The sequence below is a fragment of the Hippopotamus amphibius genome, chromosome 2 (assembly GCF_030028045.1).
Source record: "Hippopotamus amphibius kiboko isolate mHipAmp2 chromosome 2, mHipAmp2.hap2, whole genome shotgun sequence".
NCBI lineage: Eukaryota > Metazoa > Chordata > Mammalia > Artiodactyla > Hippopotamidae > Hippopotamus > Hippopotamus amphibius.
The window spans coordinates 143369717-143394799 of record NC_080187.1 but is presented as its reverse complement, the minus strand read 5'-3'; the positions used below and the strand labels follow the sequence as shown (position 1 = coordinate 143394799).

At 41.7% G+C, this 25083-nt stretch overlaps 2 long non-coding RNA genes across 4 annotated transcripts in view; both read right to left on the bottom strand.

Moving 5' to 3' along the window:
* The window catches only part of LOC130843998 (uncharacterized), a 29821-nt gene extending 10685 nt beyond the window's left edge, over positions 1 to 19136 (bottom strand). The window contains exons 1-5 of one of the 3 annotated variants that reach the window (XR_009051118.1): positions 18861 to 19136; positions 10360 to 10424; positions 9202 to 9339; positions 7208 to 7593; positions 5257 to 5424 (exon numbers count right to left, since the gene is read on the bottom strand). This is a non-coding gene — a long non-coding RNA (uncharacterized LOC130843998). Of the gene's footprint in view, positions 1 to 5256; positions 5425 to 7207; positions 7594 to 9201; positions 9340 to 10359; positions 10425 to 11105; positions 11183 to 18860 lie in introns of those variants that run through there. The other 2 variants (XR_009051120.1, XR_009051119.1) reach the window with 2 other exon arrangements.
* Positions 19137 to 19595: 459 nt separating this feature from the next.
* Positions 19596 to 25064, bottom strand: LOC130844001 (uncharacterized). The gene is made up of 4 exons (XR_009051122.1): positions 24944 to 25064; positions 24065 to 24174; positions 19859 to 19943; positions 19596 to 19730 (listed from the first exon to the last, which is right to left on the bottom strand). It is a non-coding gene; the product is annotated as an uncharacterized LOC130844001 (long non-coding RNA).
* Between the last annotated feature and the right edge of the window lie 19 nt (positions 25065 to 25083).

Below are 25083 nucleotides of genomic sequence, written 5' to 3'. Positions count from 1 at the left end.
ATATCACATTTGTGTGTGAATGATTCCCTACCTTTACCATATGTTTGCCTTTACTGGTGAGCGCTCTCATTTGTAATTTTCTTGTTCCTAGTTGTGGCCTCTTCTTTTCTGCCTAGAGAAGTTCCTATAGCATTTGTTGTAAAGCTCGTTTGGTGGTGCTGAATTCTCTTAGCTTTTGCTTGTCTGTAAAGCTTTTGATTTCTCCATCAAATCTGAATGAGAGCATTGCTGGGTAGAGTATTCTTGGTTGTAGGTTTTTCCCTTCCATCACTTTATTGTTTTTCCATTGGAGTATAGTTGCTTTACAATATTGTGTTAGTTTATACTGTACAGCAAAACAATCAGCTATACGTATACACATATCCCCCCTTCTTTGGATGTCCTACTCATTTAGGTCACCACAGAGCACTGAGTACAGTTGCCTGTGCTATACAGTATATTCTCATTAGTTACATATATTTTTTACATAGTATCAATAGTGTATACATGTCAATCCCGATCTCCCAATTCATCCTTTCATCACTTTAAATATATTGTGCCACTCCCTTCTGGCCTGCAGCTTCTGCTTGAAAAACTGGGGATTCCCTTGTATAATATATTTTTTGCTTTTCTCTTGTTGCTTTTAGTATTTTCTGTCTTTAATTTTTTTCAATTTTATTAATATGTGTCTCAGTGCGTTCCTTCTTGGGTTTATCTTGTATGGGACCCTCTGCGCTTCCTGGACTTGAGTATTTCCTTTCCTGTGTTAGGGAAGTTTTTGGTTATCTCTTCAAATATTTTCTCAGATCCCTCCTCTCTCTTCTCCTCTGGGACCCCTATAATGTGAATTTTGGTGTATTTAATGTGGTGCCAGAGGTCTCTGAGACTGTCCTCATTTCTTTTCATTTTTTTTTCTGTTCCGCAGCAGTGATTTCCACCAACCTGTCTTCCAGCTCACTTATTTGTTCTACTGTCTCATTTATCCTGCTATTGATTCTTTCTACTATATTTTTCATTCCAGTTACTGTATTGTTCATCTCTGTTTGTTCCTTAAATCTTCTAGCTCTTTGGTAAACATTTCTTGTATCTTCTCGGTCTGTGCCTCTATCTTTTTTTTCTCCCCCCATGACCTCGGATCATCTTTACTATCATTATTCTGCATTCTTTTTCAGGCAGATTGCCTGTCTTCACTTCACTTAATTGTTCTTCTGGGGTTTTATCTTGTTCCATTGTCTGCCATCACATATTGTCTCACTTTCTGTGTTTGTGGGCTCCATTCTGCAAGCTGCAGGATTATAGTTCTTGGTTCTGGTGTCTACTGCCTGGTGGGTGAGGTTGGTCCTGGGGCTTGTGCAGGCTTCTCCTGATGGGACTGGTGCCTGCCCATTTGAGGGTGGAGTTGGATCTTGTCCCTCTGGTGGGCAGGGCCATGTCAAGGGGTGTGTCTACAGGTGGCTGTGGGCCCAGGATGACTTTAGGCAGCCTGTGTATTGATGGCTGGGACCGTGTTCCCACTCTATTGGTTGTTGGGCCTGAGGCATCCCAGCACTGGATCCTGCAGGCTGTTGGGAGGGGCCAGATCTCAGTGCCAAAATGGTGACCTCCAGGAGAGCTTACACCGAGTTATATTCCACAGGGGCCTCTGCCACCAGTGTCCTTACCCCTGCAGTGGGCTGCAGCTCACCCTGCCTCCCCAGGAGACCCTCCAAGACCCACAGGTAGGTCTGGCCCGGACTCATATGGAGTCACTGCTTTGCCCTGGGTTCCAGTGGATGTGAAACCTTGTGTGCGCCCTCCAAGAGTGGAGTCTGTCTCCCCTAGTCCTGTGGAGCTCCTGCACTCAAGCCCTGCTGGCCATCAAAGTCAAATGGTCTGGGGCTCCTCCTCTTAATGCCAGACCCCCAGGCTGGGGAGCCTGATGTGGGCCTCAGAACTCTCACTCCTGTGGCAGAACCTCTAGAATATAACTGTTTTCCAGTTTGTGGGTTACCCATGTGGTGGGTATGGGATTTCATTATATTGCAAAAGTGCCCCTCCTACCATCTTGTCGTGGCTTCTTCTTTGTCTTTGGATGTAGAATATCTTTATTGGTAGGTTCCACTCTTTTGTTGTTGATGGTTGTTCAACAGTTAGTTGTGATTTTGATTTCATAAGAGGAGATGACCTCAAGTTCTTCTACTCTGCCATCTTGTCTCCTATAATTTTTTCTACTGTCTGTTTTCTATTTCCTCATTTTTTGCTCTTATATTTATTATTTTTACCTACTTCCTTTGGGTTTACTTTGTCTTCTTTTTCTGGTTTCTTAAAGGGGAATCTAAGTCATTAACTTTAGAGCTTTTTCTCTATAAATGTCCTTCTAGTCACTGTTTTAGCTGCATCCCACAATTTTAATATATTTTCATTAACATTTTAATTCTATATATTTTCTAATTTCCTTTATCTGTCGCATAGATTATTTAGAAATGTGTTGTCAATTTAAAATATTTGGTGTTTACCTAGATACCTTACTGTTAGTGATTTCTGACTTAATTCCACTGTGGCTGGAGAATATATTCTGTATGATTTGAATTATTTTAAAATTATTGAATCTTATCTGTGGCCCAGCATATGATGTATGTTGATGAACATATCAAGTGTACTTAATACATATTCTGCAGATTTATGGTGTAGTGTTTTATAAATATTAACTAAGGTAAGGTGATTGAATTATTTGTGTTTTTACTGGTATTTCAATTTGGTGGTTCTATCAATTGCTGAAAGAGGGAATCTCCAACTATGATTTTACTTCTCTCTTTGTTTCTGTCAATTTTGCTTCATTAATTTTGAAGTTCTGTTATTAGATGCATCTACACTTATGATTATTATGTCTCCTATAGAACTTGTTCTCATTATGACGTGTCCTACTTCATCTCTGGTAATATTCTTTGTCTCGATGTCTATTCTGTCTGAGATTAAAATAGCCATTCCAATCTTTATATTTACAATTTTCATGATGTATCTTTTTCCATCCATTTATTTTGCACCTATCTCTTCTTTATATTTTAAGTGTGTCCTTCGTAGACTGCATGTAGTTGGTATTATTTTTTCAAGATCCATTCTGATGATCTCTGTCTTTTAATTGGACTGTTTAGTCCACTAACATTTAAGATACATATGAATATGATTAGAGTTAGAGGTACCATTTTACTTTTTTTTTCTATTTATTCCTCTTTTTGATTCTTCTATTTCTACTGTTGCCTTTGTATCATTTAATAAATTTTAGAATTCCATTGTAATCTATTAGCTTTTAAGCGACACTGATTGCTCTAGGGATTACTAAATATACCCTTCACTTTTCAGTCTACTGAGCTAATATTATAACACTTCATGTAGCACGTAGAAACCCTGGATTCATGGAAGTGCATTTTACTTTAGCCCATCCTTTATGTTATAGTTGTCACATAGTTTATACCTACATATATAATATCCTCTACAATGCAATGTTATACCTTGTGCTTAAAATAGTTCTATGTATTTAGAGAAATTACGAGGAGGAAAAAATCTTTTATGGTTACCCAGTTATTTACCATTTTTTAAAGTGTTTTGTCTTTTTATTTTTACTGAGTTATAATTGACATACAACACTATTAGTTTCAGGTGTACAACATAATGACTCAATATTTGCATATACTGCAAAATGATTGCCTCAATAAATCTACTTAACATCTGTCATCATATATAATTACAGAATGTTTTTCTTGTAATTACAACTTTTAACATCTACTCTCTTAGCAACTTTCAACTATGTAGTACTGTATTAACTACCTTTGCCATGTTGTACATTACAACCCCATGATGTATTTATTTTATAACTAGGAGTTTGTACCTTTTGACTCCCTTCACCAATTTTGCACCCTTACCCACTCATCTGGCAACCACCAATCTGTTCACTGTAAGATTCCACATATGCGTAAGATCATATGGTATTTGTCTTTCTCTAACCTAGTTCTCTAACTTCTTAAGGTCCATCCATGTTGTCCAAAATGGCAAGAGCTCATTCTTCTTTAATGGCTAAATAATATTCCATTGTGTGTGTGTTGTATATACACACACACACATACAAACACATGCACACACATACCCACATTTTCTTACCCACTGACCTATCAATGGATATTTAGGTTTTTTCCAACTTGGCTGTTGTAAATAATGCTGCAATGAACATGGTGGTGCGTATATCTTTTGGGGTTAGTGCTTTTGTTTTCTTTGGATAAATACCAAAAAGTAGAATTGCTGGATCATAGGGTAGTTCTATTTTTTTTTTTGAGGAACCTCCTTATTGGCTGCACAAATTTACATTCCCACCAACAGTGCACAAGGGCTTTCTTTTCTCCACATCCTTGACAACACTTGCTATTTCTTATCTTTTTGATAATAGCCATTCTAACAGATATGAGGTGATATCTCATTGTGGGTTTGCTAGTTACCATTTTTTGGTGCTTTTCATTCCCTCCTAAGGATTCCAGTCTATATCTAGTATCACTTCCTTTCAGCCTTAAGAACTTCCTTCTGCATTTCTTGTATTGCAGGTTTACTGGTGATGAATTGTTAGCTTTTCCTTATCTGACAATGTGTTTATTTTGCCTTCATTCTTGAAGGATATTGTCATTGGACACAGAATTCTAGGGTGACAGTTTCCTCGTAACAGCATTTTAAAGATGTTGTTCCACAGTGTCTTCTGGCCTTCATAGTTTCTGACATGAAGTTATAAAAGATGAGAATCACTGTTCTCTTTATAAGTAATGTGTCATTCTTCTCTGGGTGATTTCAAAATTTTTTCTGTATCTTTAGCTTGTAGCTGATGGACTATGATGTGCCTGGGCATGGGTTAGGATTTGCTGGGTTTCTGAAAGCTGTATGTATGTATGTTTCACTAAATTTGGAAAAATCTTAGCCATTATGTCTTCTAATTTTTTTTCTGCCTCACAAGAATTTTTTCTACTCAGAGAGACTACGAAGGGCAGACAATAGTGTAATTAACATCTTTAAAGCACTATTAGGAGAAAATGTCAAATATCCAGTGAAAATATTCTGCAAGGATGATGGCAAAATAAAACACATTTTCAGATAAGAAAAAAACTAATAGAATTATTACCAAGAAGCCTATAATACAAGCAATGGTCTTCAAGGACAGAATTTCATTTAGAATTCTACTTCCTAGTTTCAAGCCCATTACTTCTTATGGTCTTTATGGTGTTTCTCTCTTTTGCTTAAGGAACTTAAGAAGCTGCATCTTACCTGAGAGAAATAGTTTTCTGAGATACGTGCGACCTGCTCAATGCACTGCTCCAGGGGTCGGCAGGGATTGGACACATCAGCACACTTAATCAGCATTCATTTGACCAGAGTGCAGTTCTCTGGAGTCCTGAGCATAGTGTTTATGGCTTCTTGATCTTTATCAGTTTCCTAAAACATGAGTGGAAGTCAAAGCAATCAAAACGGGTCCCCAGGTACCAAGCTGTTCAGGACCTACAAGTTAGGGTCTCGTAAAACAGTCCTGAGGATACTCTGACCATTGAGATTGGCCCCTCACTCTACAAAGGGGAAAACCGAGGCCCGGTGAGATTCCAGCAGGACCCAGAAGCAGAGGGTAGTGCTGGAGGGTGGCATATCTGCCCTTCCCCTCCTCCTCAGCTCTTTCTCTCTCTCTCACAGGTGCCTTTTCTTTCTGTTCTGTCACTCTCCCTTGGTAAGCACTCAAAGACTGGCTTTATCTTTTATTATATTCACTAAAAAACAGTGTGAGTTGAAAAATAAAGATTTCTCTGTCCTCACAACAGAAAGCGCCTTGTGGTCCAACCAGGGGCTCTGCTTCTCACAAGCCAATCCCCAATCACCCAGCTTTGTGAGAGGTATGGTCTTGGGCATTAGCTGTCAGTGTACCAGGACTGTGTCAGATATAGTGATACTTCCTAAACACTGCCCTAACATTTTATGGTGTAGAGAGGACTTAGTCATTCTCTTTCGATCCGCACTCACAAAAAGATCTTGTGGTAGGCATGAAAATCAGTATTATTTACTATTACATTTTACAGATGAGGACACTGGGACTCTGAGAGGTGAAGAGACCCACCCAAAGCTACCCAGCTGAACCAGGATGAGAACCTAAGTTCCACCTTTAGTTCTGGATTCTGGCTATTCACAGTACTACATGCTGTCGGCTTCACAAGGAACCCCTCTGGATGTGGAATCTCAATCCATGGTGCGATGGACTCTCTGCTTATTGGCCCCCTGAAGCAAATTCAGGTTGGAAGAGGGAGCAGGGGCAAAGAACACAGTCAAAGACATGAGCAGGCATCTCCTCTGATTCTATGCCCATCAAGCTACTTTCCAAAGGAGTCAGTCATGTGATTTCTGTGAGTAGGCACAGTAGTCTAAGAAAGCCTGATGGTCCCAGCTGAGTGGTTCAACTCGGCCCAAATGTGGCCTGTGTGTTGTGAGTGGTGCACACTGTCTGTGGAGTTTAAAGCTTAAGCCTGTAGGAGACAGGAGGCTGTTCCTGGGCATGATATGGGTCAGAGCGAGCTCCCTAGGAGACCAGGTAGCCAGGAGTTCTTGTTTGGGACTGTCATGACACATGACGGGGCCCTCACTGGGATGGTGGCAGCCGCGTTGTGAGAAGGGGACGATGCTGAGAACACTTAGGGGTTGCAGTCAGCAAGGTCAGATGACCTACCAGGTGCTGCGGGCTTGAGGAGAGGAGAGAACTGAAGATGACCCCAGGCTTCTGACTTGGGTATCTGCTTGGATGATGGGACTCTGGGCCAGGCAGGCGACCCTGGGTGGGAGCCGTGCTGGGCAAAGGTGATGAGCTTGGTCTCAAACCCCGCTGACTTTGAGGGCTGGGGGGGTGGGCGGCTAATGTGGCCGTATCCAACCGTTAGTTGGCTCAACTTACCTGCAGGTTCAGAGTGAGACCCCTCAGAAAAACAGCCCTATCCTGTCCTTGCTGGCTCTCTCCCCGGGGACCAAGGCCGGCTCCTTAGTCTTCCACGGAATGGCTGGGGTCATGTTGTGAATTAATTATCAACTCCCCAGAGCCACAGCGTGGCTCCTGCCCGACTTCTCACGTGGCCGCCCCCTTGGCTGGCCAGGCTGCGCCCATGCGGGCCCCCCGGAGCCGTCACATGGCACAGCAGCCCACCCCACTGCTGCTGCCTGTTGAGCATGCAGCACAAACACAGCTCACCTTTATCCTCTCTTGGCAGAGAAAACAGGCAGTGGCGCGAAGCACATCGGCAGCATGTGTAGAGTTGTGGTAGGCGTTAGGAGCATGATAATTGGCTTCGATAATTTGTAACCACGATCTCAGTGTTGTCTCAGAACGTTTTAAGACTTCACAGACTCCAAAGCGAGCAAATAGTTTCAGACCAAGAGAAATCAAAGGCCATGTGGCCGCCGCCTGGTCTGGAGAGAAGTAAAGGTGAGAATCATCTGTGTCCTCCAGGCCAGTGCTCCAGTCATATGCTTGCTCTCCTTGTTCAGAATCTGGATTCGCTTGGGGTTCAATTTCTCTCTCTCTGCTCTTTCCTCTAGCACTTTTGAAGTAAAAAGAGTTCCTGTGAGTGCATTAAACTAGGAGAGATGGTAAAATGGCAGAATGTCATTCAGATGCTTAGCACGCCCATGACAGGAGACACACTGTCTACCCCTTGTTAAGCCTAGAATCATAAGTCACAGTTTGAGCTCATATTAAGCACACATGGATGGAGGTGACATTTATAGCAATCACTAACTTATATGTTATCAACCCATTCTTTTATACTCAGTAAAACTAAATTGTAAGGCTTTGGAAGGTCATTTTTGTGCGTATTAGCTTAATGCAAACATGAATCTGTCATATCTTCAACTTGTTTTCCAGTACCAGGGCCCGGTGTCACTACAACTCATGGTTTCCACCCTCACAATCTTAGTTTATAACCTGAGTCAACTCCCTCACCATTTCTCATATCAGACGTTTGAACTGGTCACCACTCTCTTTAGGCCCTCTTCCTGAACTCTAACCTCTATTTTCACTCCCAAGTAGGTTATCTTATTTCCTACCTCAGAGAGAAAATGGAACCTAGTTTTCAGAAATCCTGAAAGCTCCCCCAAAACCAACCAGTAAGTGCATCTATATCTACAAATACCTCTGGCCCTTCTCCTCCCGCTGCAGGGCAGGAGTATTTCACCTGTACCCATCCTTGATGGTCTCTTCAGGGAACTAGATCCACTGACCCATTCTTTTTCACTGCTCTATCTTTATCACTTCCTTCCTTTAGCAAATAAATATTCTCAAGTTGGTCTCATCACCGTCTCGAAGAAGATATTTCAAACCTCTGTGCATGACATACAAAGTTCACCATAATCTAAACCCTATATCCCTTCCTACTCCCACCTCTTATCACTACTCAACATGATCTAATTCTTCAACTCTAATAAATAATTTGCAGTTCTTTGAATGAAACATTGTACTACGCTTTTTTTTCCCCTTTATAACTTTGTATGTCTTATTCCTTCTCTCTTGAAGGCCCTTGCCCTAATTCTCTACCTAGCAAATGCTACTGTTCTTCCATCTCAAGGCTTCTATTGTGAGACTTTCCCTAACTCTCCCTTTCCTCTTGACCCAGTCTAGGTAAAGCAGCCCTTGTTTATGCTCTCAAATCACATCCAGGGTTTATCTCACTGTTCTCCAAACATCTCTTTTAAGTGTTTGTCTGCCCTACCACACTGTGACATCTTTGAAAACTAGGGACTCTGATCTGTCTGTCTTTACATTCACAATCCTCAGCACAAAGTGAACATCCCAAGAGCTCATTTATTCAACATATAGCTATGTTAATGTTTGCAAAATAAATAAATGAATGAATGCTTTGGTAAAATTTCAGCCAAAGGCAGATAATAAAAACAGCCAAAGTGTTTCCTAATATTGCTTCATTCTGAAACCAAACTACAAGATTTTAAACAAGAGAACATTAACAGCTATGGTCCAAGCTTTATATTCAAGGATGCTTCCAGGAGATGGAGGGGACTCCTGAGATGCCTCCTGTTCTTATTGCCTCTGTTGTGGTGTGAGGACTCCAACACATATGAATCTAAGTAAGTGAATTTTCTATAGCAATGCCTCATACTCAACAAAGCAACTTCCTTACAACCCTTCTTTGAGCAACAATTTTTTAAAAACTGAAGTAAAGGATAAAATACCTGTCCTAAAATATTCTTGAGGTGAGAATAGGCCTCCTGTGGGGTGAATTTCAGTTCCACTATCAAGTGATCTATCTTATTAATCACTAAAACTGGACGGATGTTTTCAAGCCAGGCTTGTCGCAGAACTGCCTGTGTCTGTTTAAAACAGAAAGGAAAATGTAAAGCTCATGATTTGAAATAATTAAAGCACATTAGAAAATCTTGATTAATAAGCAGCTCATTTCCATACTCTTTTATCACAACTCAGGCCATGCCAGTCAGACACAGGTGTTCACTAGACATTCAGAAAGTACATAACACAGAAGCAAAGAACTACAGACAAGAAACTGTCCTTGCCTTTATGGAACTGAGTCTATTTAAGAAGGAAAAATAAAATTGTGTAAAAGATAGTGAAGAGTTTTGTGGAATTATACCCATACACAAAGTTTACTGAATAATGAGAAAAACAAACACTCATGTTGCCAACACAAAGGTCGAAAAACAGAACATTCTTCCAGAAGCCCCACGTACACCTTCATGATCATACGCCACCTCTCAGTGGTTAACAGCGGTGGACACTACTCTGCTGTTCTGAAGTCAGGTCTATTCATGTTACTTATCTTGTCAGGACACCTAAGACACTACACAGACTAAGGCTGTGCTTCTCTAGTTGGGGGACCTGTGCTCTTACGGGCAATCAAAGGGGAAGTCACAGAATAATTACAGCATGTCTTCCTGGAATTATCAAATTTTCTCCATTTCTACAAGAAAACCTCATTTCATTGTGCTCTGCTTTAGTGTGCTTTGCAGATGCTGCAGTTTTTTTGACAAACTGAAGTTCTGTGGGACCCTGCAACAAGCAAGTTTACCAGCACCATTTTTCCAACAGCATTTGCTCACTTCACGTCGCTATGTCAGATTTTGGTAATTCTCACAATATTTTACTTTTTTCGTTATTAATATATTTGTTGTGATCAGTGGTCTCTGATGTTAGTATCACAACTCAAGGAAGACTCAGAAACGGTTAGCAGCTTTTATCGATAGAGTATTTTTTTAATTAAGGTATATGCACTGTTTTCTTAGACATAATGCTACTGCATACTGAAGAGACTTCAGTGTAGTGTAAACATAACTTTTATATGCACTGGGAAATCAAAAACAATTCCTGTGACTCACCTTCCTGCAATATTCACTGTACTGCAGTGGCTCAGAACCAAACCCGCAATATCTCCAAGGTATGCCTGGAATTTAAACCTTTTAGTATTCTTTTTAAAAGACATTAAAACAAATAAGCGTATATTAAGAAGTAGGACACAAAGGTGACAACATTTTTAAAAATAAAACATAAAATTTCAAAGAAAAACTATTTTAAAAATGGAGTTTAGAAAGCCACTCTGAGTTTCACGTCGACCGGAGTTACATGTTCACTCTGGCCTTAGGGGTGAACTTTTTGAACTTTAGTGGGAAAGATTAGAAAGCCTAGATCAAGGACCTGGAAGAGTAAGAGAGCGGAGGAAGAAGGGAGAGAGAGAGTGTGTGTAGGTGGGAGGAGGCCTAAGTGTAGACTGAGAAACCAACAGGAGAGACTTTCCCATCTAGGGAAAGATGAGGAGAACTAGCTCAGTATCTTGCTATCAATAGCCTTTCACAGTTCAGAAGCTTTTCCACTGGAGTAAAACCTCCAGATCCTCCTAAACACCTCTCCCATTTTTGCCGAGTCTGTCTCCAAGAGGACATCACAGACACATGTCAAACCACCTTAAAGTCATTCTCTCTAATGTCCCTTCAAAACTCAGGTGATTTAACGCCATCGCAGACTGGGACAGTATCGAATGTGAAATGTAAAACCAGCTTTCTGATGCTCACTGAAATGTCTAGAGTGGCACATAGGCATCGACAGTCAGTTCCTCCTCTCGTCCCACCTTCTTTAACCTGTTACATATTTCCACGTTACAATCCACTACCGGCGGACAGACCCCTTCCACAGCATCCACTACAATGATGCACCCTTCACAAATGAGAACAGCTGTCAATATTTCTGAGGAGAAACCCACGGGTCCTGGAGAGTCTGTCAGATTAATCAGGTACTCCTCATCACCTGCAATGAAATTTGAACACACACACGTTCAGTTGTGCAGGTATACAACACTATTCCTCAGGCAACCTAGAGGAAGAGAGCTTCTAAGAAATGACTGAATAAAGCTGAAGACAAAAGTTCAATCAACAGCCACCATTCCAATTTAGGAATTCCCAACGATGGAACTACTTACTCCAAACACCATCTGCATAACAGGTTAAAGGATTTTATTATTCTAATAGTTACCACTTATCAAGAGCTTACTGTGAGCCAGGCACTGTGCTACACACTCGTGCTAATCACACATTACTAAACCCTTAAAATTATCCACATAAGATAAACATGAGTCTACTCACTCTACAGATTAGGAAGCTGAGACTAAAAGAAACTAATGCCTGAGAGTGAAAGCTATTCAAAGGGGCCAAAAGAAGAAAAGACACAAAGCTGCTGACCAACTACTTCTCTCCAACTTCTCAAAGAGCATTGTGTGAATATGTGCAGCAAGATTTAGGTTCAATCCTACACAAATGTAAAGAGCAGCTACTCTATGCCAAGCAGTGTGCTATACCTTCTTCAATCCTCACAACAAAGCTTTAAGCTTACAGCATGGTGAAGACTCATGCCTGTGTGTCCTGTTTTAGCTCTGAAAGTCTAACATCCCATCACATGCCAAAGTTAGTCCCATGTCCCATTAAGCCCTAGGTCAGTCCCAGACAAACCAGACTACTGGTTACAGAGTACCATATTACCAATAAAACATAATTAAGTAAACCAAGCAGAAAAACACTAATTCATTAGAATTCTACACTCATTCCCCATTTACTGCTCAATTTGATATAATTCTCTTTTAACGGCAAAATAATTATTTAAATGATCGAACACCTGAATATATCTATACTTCACTTTTGCTCCTCCTGTTAACTCAGTGTTTTTCAACTTCTGTGTGCTCCAGAACTTCTACAGGGCTGAATACTGTAACTCATAGGCCATTTAAAGGAACTTCCTCAGTGTAATTGTAACAACTTGCTGACCTGACTGGTGTCCTATGTGATACCAATAATGATAAAACACCACCACTCATGTAACCACAGCCAGAGCTCCCACGTGTGGACTGCCTGTCTGGGCACTATCTGGCACTGTTCTAAATATTGTATAGATGTTATCTAATGTTTACGTACAACAAGCTTTGCAGTAGTTACTACTATTAGTTCAATTTTACAGAGCAGGAAATCAGGGCAAGAAAAAGTTAAATATCTTTCTGAAGGACATCCAGCTAGAATCAAAGCCTATGGTAAACTGCCTAAGATCAAAGAATTCAAGCCAGTCAAGTGGAAGTCCCATCTATTACCTCCAAAGTCATACCTTTAACCACTACCCTCAAGATGGCATACATTTCATCTCACATGCCAAGATGCCCACTGGTAGTGAATTTCTGAACACTAGATTAAGGATTCCAAAATGCGGTGGGCTCAGTGGAAGAGACCGCCATCAACAGCAAGACTGCCTTCTTACATGCCACTCCTTCCCCTGCTTCCTGCTCTTTTCACGCAAATTGCTTTGTAAGGAATTCTGGGGAAGACTCCAACCAGAGGAGACTTTAGAGTGGACATCTCTAAAGAAAGTCAATGAACCAGAGGAGACTCCAACTAGAGGAGACTTTAGAGTGGACATATCTAAAGAAAGCCAATGAACCAGGGCTCTTCCCTGTCCCTTACCCCCCCACCTCTACCCCTGGTGCCTCCTCAATCAGGCCTTTTAATGTCAGGTCTCACAGCCACCCTTGTGGATAAGCACCAGGGGCCCAACCAAACAGACCAGAGGAGAATGAGCAATGCTAGCAAGGTTCAGGTTCTATCCGCTCCCATCACATAAAACAAAAGCTGTGAGATTCCTGAAATCATTCAGCATTTTTGCAGCCCAACCCTTCATTTCATAAACATGTGAAAGTCCCCCAAAGGGAAGAAATTTACCCAAGGTCACAAAAGCAGCTGCAAGCCAGAAACACACACAGGTCTATCTAGCACCTGAGTCACTTCCTATCAAGGTCACCAATGCCTTGATACTTTGCAGCTAGGGAAATAAACACTTGTTTGTTCACTTGGCTAAGAACCAGCATTAGGAACCCCAGAGAGAACAAAGATTGATGTGCACTTCTTGGAAGCCATTTAAGGGTTTGAAACCTCTGCAACCTACTTGGGACTCCTCTATGCTCACATCACCCTGGAGACAAACTCAGAGAACAAGGACCAACGATCTTTCACTCAACTTCACATTGCTAATATGTGCCATTACCATAAGGCACAGGGCCTACTGTCAGAGCAACTGAAAGGGTAACAGCAGCGCACCTTTGACTAAGACTTAGAGACAGAGACACACACTCTCACACACACACTCTCACACACACACGCTCTTAAGGTGAGGGACTTGAGCATGCTTACAAGCCGACAGGCACCAGGACAGAGGAGAGAAGTCCAGAGCACAAGTCTTTGACAGTGACAGGAGGCAAGCAAAGACACTAATAACATTACATTTTGAGGGGCAGTGCCAAACAGTTGAGCGAATTCTCCTGTTTTCTGTGAAACAGAAGGTAAAAATGTTTGCTGAGATTGTGGGAGAGGGACTGAGAGGTGGACTGGAAGAGACTAGAAGGTTTAAGAGAGCTGTTGCAGAGAATGAGCAAGGCCTGACAGAGAACACAAGGGAAGTACGCCAGCAGCCCGAGGACCAGCCGAGAACCCAGCCCAAGTAGAAGGAGGAAAAAGTGCGGACGGTTTGCTCTATGATGGGTTAGAGTCTTACTGGGAGGACAGAAGGCCAAAAAAGCAAACTGGGACCCTGGCAAGACTGTCAGCAAACAGACAAATCTGAGGCACATGAGGCAGGAAGTCAATGAAGGACAGTGATGGAACTCAAGAGACTGAGAGGCTTTCTGAAGTCAAAGAATGGGTGCCTCGCTACACAGGTGGGAGAGCTGGGAAAAGCAAAGATTGCGGGAGAAGGGAATACTGACATTTGAAATGTCAAAGATGAACAGTCCTGGGGGATGCTAAAGTCCAGAAAGCAGCCACGCCAGTGGGTGGGTGAAGTGGAGATCTACATGTCACTACTGCTGAAAGGCCATGCTGTTGGAGAGGTCGTTTTCAGAAACGGTAAAGGCTACCTTGGTGAATTTGGGTAAAAAAGAAAACAATGAGCCAGGTGCCAAAGTCACTGATGAACAGGGAGCGCGGACTGTAACAGGGAGCTGACAGTGCTAAGAAAGGGTGGAGAATAACTGGATGGATGGTAAGAGTCTCAGAGGAGATGGGAGTTTTAAAGCAAGGGTGAAAGAACTAAGCTTTGAACCAGAACTAGGGACAAGGGAACGGCAATCCCACGTCCTAACCCAGACAGATGGAGCATGAAAGAATGAGTAGCACTCATGTGAAAGAAGAACAAGGAGAGCTGTGTCCTCGGAAAACAGCCAGGCAGGAGGAGGAGGGAACAGCAACAAAAGATGTTGAGGATGTAGGGATACTTGTTTACCTTGGAATGTTTTCAGAGAAAGTTTTGGGAAGGAAGGGAATAGTGAGAGGTTGAGAGAGGGTATTAGAATCACAGAGAAACATGGGGAAGAGACTACTGAGAGGCCAGGCCACGTGACCTCCACCTTGGGTGGTGACCAAAGACAGCCGGGACATGGGTAATGCTGGCCACAAGTAGATGTCCGTATGTAGTCGTGGTAATCCCTGCTGGACAGGAGAGAGGGACGCTTAAGGGACTCAGCTGTGGCCACGAATGACTGATTTCCAAGAGCCTTCTGGTCCAAATGAACAGGCTGGAAATGTAATTACTTGGTCCCCAGGACAACTGCCACATGCTAACTACTCTGTCTTTGGGAGAGTTTCTTTGCCTCTGTGAACTCCATTTTGCACACATGTAAGATGAGGACAGTGTCCATCTCACGGGACTGCTGTGAGGATTAAACAAAATCACACATCTGAGGCATTGGGCTCAGAATCAAACGATCATGCGCCCATTTTCTCAGATCTGGCATCAACTGAGTGCTTCACAAAGTAAAGCCCTCATCATCCTAAGAGGAAAACACCTGATCTTTAGTCAAACAGGGGATTATGGGACCCTTACCCTCTGAGCCCTGGTCCCAGAGGAAGAGGACAGTACTCAGAACCATGGGTTTAGGTTCACATATCCACAACGTAAGGGAAGCTACTGATACATGCTGGACTGTGTGAATCTGGAAGGCATGGGTCAGTTTCCCTGTGGCCTAGTCTCAGAGATTAAGAGCAGACAGCCACAGAGTTGAAACCAACATGGGTGTAAACTCTCCACTTGCCCACTACTATAACCCCCTATCGAGGTGTTTACAGAGGTGAACTTGCACGTGGATGTCTCTGCAGAAAGCCCTGCCACATCCTCGGTCTCCACACATGGAGCACATCCGAGCTACGATGTGGTGGCCACTCGGGGTACATCCTGAGTGCCCACCACACCAGGCTGTTAGCTAGCACATATGCCTGAAGTGCACACTGAACTCCTGTACCTGCAATTTGTTCTACATAGTACAATACTTCATAATTTTTAATAAGTTGCCAGTATTTTAAAAATTGGAGGATTTTACCAAAAATCTTGATGCCAACTTTTCTTGAAAAAACAGAAAAACACAAGGCATCAATCAGCTGAAGCTGAACAGCACTAGCCCCAACCCGGGGTGGGGAGGTGCTTCATGGGTGGGCAGAGTCTACTCTCCAGCTCATAACAGTCCCACCCAGACTGCCTCATTCATGGAGAGGTGTTGACACCAGCACCACATCAAGAACTAACAACACAGCACTTAACAGTCAAATCAGACTGGTGTTGGAATAAGTACTTACTCTTTGGGGGGAAAGTTAAGTTAGATACCTACCTCACAGCTTGCATGTACACACATACACGTGTACAATTATGGTAGGATTAAATGCTAAAACTGAAAATATAAAATAACGTGGTAAAACTAAAAGTAATTTTTATTTCAATCTTGTGTTTTACTTTACATTCTACGACATACTGAAGTTTCTATAACGACACATAAACTTGTAAATTTACTTAAAATTTTTAAAAAGATGAATTGGAATGAAAACTTCATTTCATAAAGTTCTGTAACAGCAATATCTGCTCACACGTACAAAGAGCGGCTACAGAGTAGAAATGACAACAACAGGCCTTTTGAGACTACTCAAAGAATAGTCCATGAATTTCTAATGATTTAACCCATCTGAATACATTTCTCTCACTTATATTTGCATCCTAAGCTAAAGGATTCAAAGGCATTACATGCCCTGAGGATTTTTTTAACAGAATGTAGATTGTTGGGATTATTTCCTAACTCTTGACATGACCAGATAAATGTAGGTATTCTTCTGGGAAGGTCCCAAAGAGAGGTAAGAAATAGGAAAATAACAACGTTTAACAACATGGTCCCAACATTTGTACCAAATTTTAGTCACAAATGTAAAGATGAGAGAAAACTAACTAATGAAATAACTAACTAACTAAATAAATAAAGATGAGAGAGGCTCCATTTTCTCAAGAAAGAACTGGGTCCCTGGAAAATGCTAAGATAAGAATATCACCAGGATGGTTTTCAACACCATTTCTATAACATGCATAGTTTTGGTAAGCTTATTTGCTTATGTTAAACTACAAAAATACCTTATCTTTCAATGCAAAAAAGATTTGAACAAATTTTTGAAAGCTGTTTAACTTTAGAGTCAAAACCAGAAAGGACTTCAATACCATTTAGTACAGAGATCCTCAACTAAGATGCATTTGGAAGGGGAATGGGAAGGAGGGAAAGATGTGGTAAACACAAAAATCACCTGTGGAGTTTCTTCAACCATCAGGTTTTCCTCCTCCAGAAGGGACCTCCCCTTCAGACGGTCCCACCTTCGCAGCAGGAAACGCCCCACTGCAGAGCGTCAGTGCTGAGACACAGATGACAACGTATCTCCTCTCTCAGATATCCCGAGAACATGTGTCTCAGTCAACACCCCCAGCTTCCATCCCCATTCTGTAGATGTGGAAAACAAGGCTCTAACCGTCAAGTGTGGTGACTGCCTACCCAAAGGCCCCTTCTAGGCCATCACAGTCACAGGGAAACAGGTGAAATACTTTATGACTCCACTCCAATCCCCACGGATCAGGCGAGGAGGTGACCATCTGAGATGGGCCCGTCCACAGGTGCACCCTCTGCCGTGGCCTGGCATCAGGAGAGAAGCTGAGCAACCTCCTGCTCTGAGCATGTGTGCGCGTGACCACAGGAGAAAGCAGCGCTGAGCAGCAGAACTAAGGGGGAAAGCAGGCACTGAGAGGAGGGGTCAGGGCAAGGGCAACGTATGAAGATGGAGACACTAAGGGCAGGCAAACGCTATAAAACACCGAAAAGACGTACAGGGTAAAAACAGATCAAAACAGAGAACTTAACCCAAGGATGACAGTGGAGCTCCAAAGGGAAGCTCCATTAACCTTTACTGACGGTTTCGAGAGCCATCCTGCATCCAGAATCAACATCTGCCTTCAATCTCTTTGAGATCTCACTCCAATTATGCTCCTGCGTTTTGATTTTCATGAATACTCCTTCTAATATCACTTCATACATACCCTTTCAATAAGCCATCCCACCCCACCCCAAGCTAGCTTAAGCCTCTGCTCTGTGCAATCAAGAAAGTATATCTAAAACAGTAAGAGGGCACGTTGCCCAAGGTCATACAGTTAAACAAAATAAAGATCAGACCATCCAATTCCCCGGGTCCAATATCCATTTTCCTACAACACTAAACCACAAAGACGAAAATGGAATCGGTGAAGGTCATTGTATAGAAAGTAAACCTTAATAAAAGGATTAACATAGGGAGTCGGGGAACTAGAGACAAAGTCCAGAGAGCAACTAAAATTGACACTAAAGTAAGCTTCAAATAAAAACAGACTAGTAATATGAGTGTGGCAAAAGGAAGGCTACAAATCTCTTGAAGTCTGTAAAACTAAGGAGAGATAAGAAATAAACTGACCTAAAGAAACTGGAAGTGAAAACTGGATTGCAGAAAAAGATGGAATCAGTTCAGTTGAGGAGTGTGAGGTAGGGGGTACTTCCAAATGGATTTATAAGAAAGACAAACAGGAATAAAAATGCAACAAAGGAAAAAGACCAAGACCTTCCATGCAGCTGAGTTTAGTTGCTATATAAACCCATAAAAGTGGATGAAAACCTCAAAACAATGAACAGGAACAAAGACCCAGAAGCAAAAGTTGAACATTGAGGAAAGTCTGTAACTGGGTAGCAAAAGGGGAAAGAAGATGCAGAGACACCAAACAAAGAAAAGACAGAAAAAAGACAGAGGAGAAGAGCAGACTGGAGCATTGCTCTAGGTCCACAGGAAAAAAAAAGAAAAGAAAAAAAGAAACTGACCACTGACCCATTCGCTGGATTACAGAATGAGGACATACTCTTTAAAATGTGAGAGGTAGTTTTTAAAAAAGAAGGCATTACTTTAAATACTAAACACTGGGAATTCATGAACTTAAGAGCTTCAAAACTGGTTTAGTTCAAAAATATTTTAAGACTCACCTCAAAGAGAAGAGTCACACCCCACAAAGTACCACCCTTGATGGCAGTGCCAGAGATGTGACACTGTGAAGGATAAACACAGGTCAGTCCATTAGGGAAATGAATTATATCTTTATTATTTTCTTCTAGTTTTAAAAATTCACATGTTGTGTAATATTTCCAAACACTGCAAAATAAATATTTTGAAAAGTGTAAGTTTCACATAATCTAGCCCCTCAAAACTATGGTTAAGGTTTTGGTATATATCCTTCCAAACATCTTTATCTACATACTTAATATATCCTTATTACCAAAATACATTCACATCTTATAAGTATTTACTCTGCAACTTGCTTTTTGTCTTTTTTCTATATAATTATATATAGATCAAACACATGTTTGAACAGCTGCATAGCATTTCACAGCATGGATGTTTCAGCTTACTTAACTATTTTCCAAAGACAGACATTAAGGTTGTTGGCATTCTTTTCGTTAATATAAACTTTTGGGTGAATATCGATAAACATATATCTCACATGCTTGTATGACTATTTCTGTCAGATAAATTCCTAGACGTGTTACTGTCAAAATGGTGTCCTGATCTGGGGATAAAAACTATAGTGATCATGGCAAAACACAGTCAAGTAAATAAGACTCTAGATCTAATATGCAGGCCGTGGGACAGAACGAGGACCTAGCGAGGAAACGGGACCATCAGGCTGAAACAGCGAGGTCCTAAGACTGCAGACCTTCGCTGTGAAGAGATCTATGCAATTCCTTGGGTGGATAGGGGCAGATGTGAAGTGCCAGTTCTTCTGCCCTCAAGCCAGTCAGAGGTCCCCATCTGTACCCACGTCTGGACAGCCTGACTCTGGTCTGACAACAGATCACCTGGAAAGGCCAGAATGAAATGTGTGGAATGTAAAGCAAAACACCTGAGGCATGAAATTAATTCAGGAAGAGAAAGGAAGACACCAAAGATACAAAACCATTGTTCTTTAAAACACAGACTGATGTACCTTTTGCACAATGTAGTGAAATGGCACTGGATTTCACAGTGCTCCCTCGGATCTGTTCATCATCTCTGCTGTCCACGTACTTCAACTGTGAAAATGCAACACATGCATCCTTATTTCCCAATGAATTAAAATGTAATATTAAACTCGAATTTTTTTTTTAAATTCTTAAATTTTGAGGCTTATTGCCATGAAGTTGTTCATTATGTCCCATTATTACCTTTTTAATCTCTGTGGCATTTTTCTTTCCTAGCACCACTTATTTCTTCCTCCTTTCCTTTCTCCTTGATCAATTTCTAGATATTTCTCAGTTGTAATGCAACATAATCATAAACTGTCTACACTGCTAGTAATTTTTTTAAATTAATACATTTTATCTTTCTAGAGCAATTTTAAATTTACAGAAAAATTGACTGTAAACAGGTTCTCAAGTATCCCCTCCTCTCCTACACACGCAGTTTCCCTATTATTTACATCTTATATTAGTGTAGAGTGTGGTACATGTTATACTTAGTGAACCAATATCAATACATTATGATGAATTAACATCCACAGTTTACATTAGGATTCACTCTTTCAATGTATAATGACACATCCACCATTATTGTATCATATTTGTTAGGTGTATTCATCTTTTGAAGAACAAATTTCGGCTTCATTGATCTTTTCTACTTCATTAACTTGTGCTTTATTATTTCCTTGATCTACTGACTTTAGAGTCATTGTACTTTTTCTAACTTCTCAAGTGGCAAAAATAAAAGCACTTTATTTTATTCAACCCAGTTTTGTCAGCCTCCTATAGACACTACCTTGGGCTAGTTTCCCACCCAACCTGCCGCAAATGCCCAATTCTTCCTTCAGTCTCTTAGGTCTGCTTTTTCAATTCAAGTTTGTTTCCCCACCTCCCCTTCTCTATATTATCAGTCACCTGATCAATCCTGCTGACTGTATCCTAAATTCACTGAAGGCAGGAACATCTCTGTTTTTCTACTGCAAAGAAATTATTCCAAGTTCTTTCAGTTCACAGCTAGAAACAAAGGTTTCTTTCATTTCATTTCCTAAAACACGATTTTCATCAGGACCCTCAGGCTTCAAAAGCCTTCCTTCCGTACTCAGGTTAGCCATCAAGGTCTTTGCAATCGGATACATTTTTTTCTACGAGCACATTTCTCTCTCTCAGTAATCTCTAGGCAAATGTTCCCCTCAAATCAAGCACAACCCACAAATCAGCCTTTATCCAGTTTATTCATGTTATTTCCCGCTGTGAAGCATCTCTTTTACCTGTGAAATTTTCTACAATCATGCCAGGTTATCATCTGACTTGTTGCAAAAACTCATTCTTGCACTCATAAAATATTAATATAAAGTCATATAGACCAATAGAGAAATAACTTTTTCTCACCAATCTATTTTATCTTGCTAAATGGACTGGCAGCTTCTTAGATGCATGAACTATGCTTTATACTTTTTTGGATCTTTAAGAACAGAAGAAATGGTTCATCAAATTGTAGATTTGCTAATACTTACTAAAATGCAAGTATATATCAAATATAGTAATATACATTGCCTCCCAGGCGGCTGGAGACAATTCCACTGCTAGATATATAAGACAGTCAGCCAGAGGAGCTTTTCCTGTTAAAGTTACAATATTAATTTAAATTGATTTCTTTTGTTAAAGGAGGATGTAGGTAGTTTGTATCTACAAATTTAATATTGAACCATAAGGACTGGTTTAGCAAATCTTTCCTATTTACCTATAGCAAGTGAAACAAGACACAACGGGCATTTTAATTAGACTTTTGAAGAAAACATCATCTGGAAGAACACAGATTCTAGCACTCTAGAGTGCTGTAATCTGTATCTCCAACTCTGTGGATCAACCTCACTTTAAAATCTGTCAAGCAGCTTTTTTTTTTAGGGCAGAATTTTTTTTTTTTAAATTGAGGTATAATGTACACAGAGCAAAATGCACAGACTCTTAAGTCAAACCACTGTGAGAAGACAAACCACTGTGATAATCAAAATATAAAACATCTCATAGACAACTTTTACATAGTTACTAAAATCTGTCCTACAAGAATTTGATCAAGTTTCTTGTAATTATTACATCAGTCATCTGATATCCGTAACAGTGACTGGGCCTATAAACTTAAAGTCTTGACAGCCCAGCATGACAAAAGGATAGCACAGCAATCATTTTTTCTCTGAATGATATACTGGGTAAAACATCACCGAAAAACAAGAGAACACTATCTTCTGCAATATTTCAACGTATGGCTTTTGACAACTAAACTATCTAAAGAAAACACTTATTTGGCAAACAAATTCAGGAAATTTACCCATATCTCCTATTGTTTGCAAGCCAATGGATGACATCAGCTACACTGTAGTGACCAATGCTACCTACTATCTAAACATAAGCCCAGGAATCTACTTTATAATTAAAGAAATTCTTAGTATACTCAAGTATCCATTTGGACCTTTAATACTGTACTACGTGTTTGCCATGTAAATATTATGTACTACCATATAATTCTAGAGCGTCATTTTCCTGCTTCCAATGGAGCAGAACATTCTAAGTATGACAAGCTATATCCCCCACAATGCAAGTGTCAAGAAAGCAGGGACTTTGCTTTATTCATGACGGTATCTCTAGGACCAGAACAAGGCTTGGCATGTAAGAAACATTCAATGAATATCTGTTGAAAGAATAAATGAATCACAAGTTTTCTAGAACAGTACTATCTTAACACACTTTTAAAAAGTAAATTTGAAAGTAATTTGCTATACACACACATGCCACTGACTTGCCACATGATTTAACTCACAAAGCAAAAGCATACTTTTGTCAAACTTTATGTCCTCAAAACGTGAGCAGCGTAATTATAGAAACTCATCGGGTAGGGTTACTCACTAGATGTGTGTACAAAACTCATTCTCCGTTGCCTTCACTTACAAAGTGACCTATTACCTCTCCTTTTAGCTCCCATACTACTTCACTTCTACTATTACACCAATGGCAATAGCCACCTAACCTCTTTTCTGCCTTTCAATCCATCCTAGACACTTCCACCAGATGACTCTTCCTATTTTACTATTTGATCACAACATCCTTGCTTTGTTCTGTTCTCCCAATGGCTTCCTATTACCTAATAATAAACGTCAATGATCAGCTTGGTGATAACGCGCACCTGCCAAGGGCTTCTCATTGTCATCACTGAATCCTCACAATGCTATAAGGTAGGTACAGCTTTTACCGCAGTATACAGATGCTGTCTACTGAAGCCTAAAAAGGCAAAGTAACTTGAAATGGAGTTTTGAACTCAGGTTGTCTAATTCCAGAGCTGGGGCACTTAACCCCTCTCCTAGTGCCTAGTCAGTATGAAGGGCTCTTTCAGATACGGCCTAGCCTACGTCTTCACTTTCCTCTCTTATGCCCTCACCTATGGGATGGTATATAGGTTTCCTTTCACACTCCCATTCCTATCACTTTGCTGTGGCTACGGGAACTAAGAAGCAGTTGGAAACTAAGAGCAGGCTTAGCAGGAGGCAATGCTGCATGAAAGCAATGTCTGTCAGAAGCTAAGCACCATGCATCGCTGCCCCTCTCTCGTCCCCTGCTTTGGTCACACACATTTCTTTCTCCTCTTGCTGACAGTATTCCCACTTGAAATGTGTATCCCCAGCTGCCATCCTGAATCACCCTTCACGGGTCATCTTTACTAATGTTATAAAGCCTTTTCTTAACCCATTCCTAGGTTCTTGACCCTCCACCTCTCTCAATCCTTATAGTCTACTTTTTGCCTGTCTCATGGTGTGCTGCCTCAATCCCCAAATCACCTCTACAGCTGGGTTGCTGGCCTGTACGAAAATCTCTACCTTCTGGCACACCTGGCAAAATACCTTGAACTTAGCAGATGTTCAGTAAATATCTGATGAGTTAAACAGAATCTCAGGTTCTGAGGATATTACATCAAGCCTAGTTTAACAAACGCTCAACTTCCTGTTTAAAATACAACAGAACATACTATACAGCAGAATGCCAATCACTAGTTAGCTTTGTTCCTCCCACATCAAACTTTTAAAAGGAAACAAGACTTGCAACTTAGCAAGCATGACTCTCAACTATCCACAGCCTAACTCCATTGACGCATGTGGAGACACACACCCTTAATTACTGAAAATAAGCCGTTTAGAAAGGGTTCTTACCGTGGTCAACATGAGCCAAAACACAGATATTCCTGATGTCTGCAGTGCTTTTCTGCAGTTGAATCATCTTATCCAAACTATCGAGCACCATGGTCACTTATTTCCTGTGACTAAAAATTAAACATGTATTACAAATGGCTAGAGATCGGGGCATTGAAGAAAAATGTTTGTAATGCTGGGAGCTGACAAGACTTCTCCAGTTCCTTAAAGGAAGAACCCAATGAACGCTTACCAAAGGGGTGGCCCCACCCAGGCTCAAGTCCAATTTCAGCACATAAGCAAATACTGTACCACGATGGTACTCGCGGAGTTTCCTCCCCCTTCCGGATTGGCCCGCTGGGACCAATCACAAAGCTCCTGGGGGCTGGGTGCACAGTGACACCTGCAACTCTGCCCCCACTCTGTACTCCGGGTCTATTTCCCCAAGTCCGTGATGATGCAGGAGGCAGAGAAGATGCTGACATCTCTCCCTTCCCCTCCTCGATCTTTTGCCAAGCCCCTCCTGCTATCACTGCCGCCTGCTTTCACTGGCGCTGAAACACCCAGTCTTATGACTGCCACAGGGCCCGAACACAGTTTAGGGTCACGTGCTTATTTTTGGAGCAGGTGCAGCGAGCGTCTTCCATGCCTCTCCACATTGAGGAAACGAAACACAGGCCCTCAACTCGACATTCCCCTCATCATCACTCCCTTCTTCTGTGAGGATTCAGGGGCGCAGTGAGACGCGGCCGGTGGGACCGGACACGACGCCTTAGCTCCCAGCCCGGGCTCGCCCCGCCCCTGCCCACGCCGCGGCGACCCGGGCAGCGGCGACCCGGGCCTCCCCACCCCTGGAGCTCGCGGCGGAGGACGCCACGCCGCCTGCGGGGCCGCACTCACCGGCTCCCGCCACCCGCCCCGCCCCGCGCGGACCGCAGCGCCCAGCCACACCCCGCCGGCCACAGCCGCCCACAGCTCCTCGTCTCCCGAAGCCCGCGCTCCGGGGGCGGGGCAGGGGACGCACGACCTTTGACCCGCGC